We start from the raw sequence: 1,264 nt of genomic DNA on the forward strand, positions 1-1,264 counted from the left end.
TATACATATAATATACTTTAAATACTTACAAACTGGTAGTCTGTAACAGCAGAACAGGCTTTGACTCCTGATAACACTGATAATGATCCCCTCCTTCTAACTTCAGTGCCACTAAGAACCCACCCAGCATGCTATGTTTTAGTGTTGGTGGTGTCAATATGGTGTACAGATAAGTGAAAGGGTAAACCTATATTTTAAAGGAATGTGGGTTGGGCTCGTTGTCCTGTCCTTCCTACTGCAACTAGTAGGGTTATTTGGAAAGGCTTGAAGTGAACCCGTCCTTTGCCAACACAGGGAGTAGCAACAGGTTCCAGCCCTCCCCAGCAACATATACTTACCCATCTTTCTCTCCCCTGCTACTATTTTCAGGGTCTGGTAGTGCGGAAAGGTCTTGTGTAAACTATGAGTCGCTGGAGTCATAGCTTACACAAGTCTATGGACTCCCTGTGTGACAGCAATGATTGTCCCAGCATTGTCACTTGGAAATGGATACATGCTCCTCCATACCCGGAAGTACTGGGTATATCCTTTGGCTCCTGGCATTAAAACAAAAGGCTAGGAAAGGGAACAATTTGCTGGGGGTTCAAATAAACCTGGTGCAAAGCACAGAGTATCTTTAAGAATACTAATTAATCTATATTAAAAAGAAAATATGCATCCTAAAGAGATATTTAAGTCGAAAGTCGAGGTGTAAGCTATTTCAAATGCTGATGAACTCACTTACAATAGATGCTGCTCCTTGATGTTTAAACGTTTTAACTTCCTGCAGAATCAGCTGGTCTCCTGAGCACTGGTCTTGATATCCTGTTTTAGGGTGGTTCCTTTCCCTTGCAGGGTCCTATGGAGTCACCCTTTTGTGTGCTAGTAAGCTGTGTGTGTCCACAAGCACACAGACACAGCAAGCAAGCAAGAGACACAGACACAGCAAGCAAGAGACCCCTCTGCTTTCTGCTCCTCCGTCTTCGCTTCTCTAAGCAAGTAGATGGACGGCTGCCCCTCTCTTTTGAGAGTTTAATACTTACAAAACCTTTGCTATTTTTTAATAGGTTCAAGGGCCCTTTACATTGGCTTTTAAATGCATGGCAGTGTGCAGAACAACAACATGTGGTATATACCAGAGGTGCACCGAAATGGAAATTTTAAAAACGAAACCGAAATAAAAAAAATTGTCAGGCCGAAACCGATACCGAAAGTGTTTTTTTATTTTAATTTTTTTAAATCTTTTTAATATTTTATTTTTATTAATTTTTTATAAACTTTTTAT

General features: G+C 40.5%; 1 protein-coding gene across 1 annotated transcript in view; it reads right to left on the minus strand.

The window, feature by feature from the left end:
* The window catches only part of PIGQ (phosphatidylinositol glycan anchor biosynthesis class Q), a 24,190-nt gene extending 24,137 nt beyond the window's left edge, over window positions 1-53 (minus strand). The window contains exon 1 of the mRNA XM_018561340.1: window positions 30-53. The gene's annotated coding sequence lies outside the window, so the exon portion shown is untranslated. The remainder of the gene's footprint in view (window positions 1-29) is intronic.
* Between the last annotated feature and the right edge of the window lie 1,211 nt (window positions 54-1,264).

Source organism: Nanorana parkeri, unplaced genomic scaffold (genome assembly GCF_000935625.1).
Source record: "Nanorana parkeri isolate BGI_ZX_2015 unplaced genomic scaffold, ASM93562v1 scaffold19, whole genome shotgun sequence".
Taxonomy (NCBI): domain Eukaryota; kingdom Metazoa; phylum Chordata; class Amphibia; order Anura; family Dicroglossidae; genus Nanorana; species Nanorana parkeri.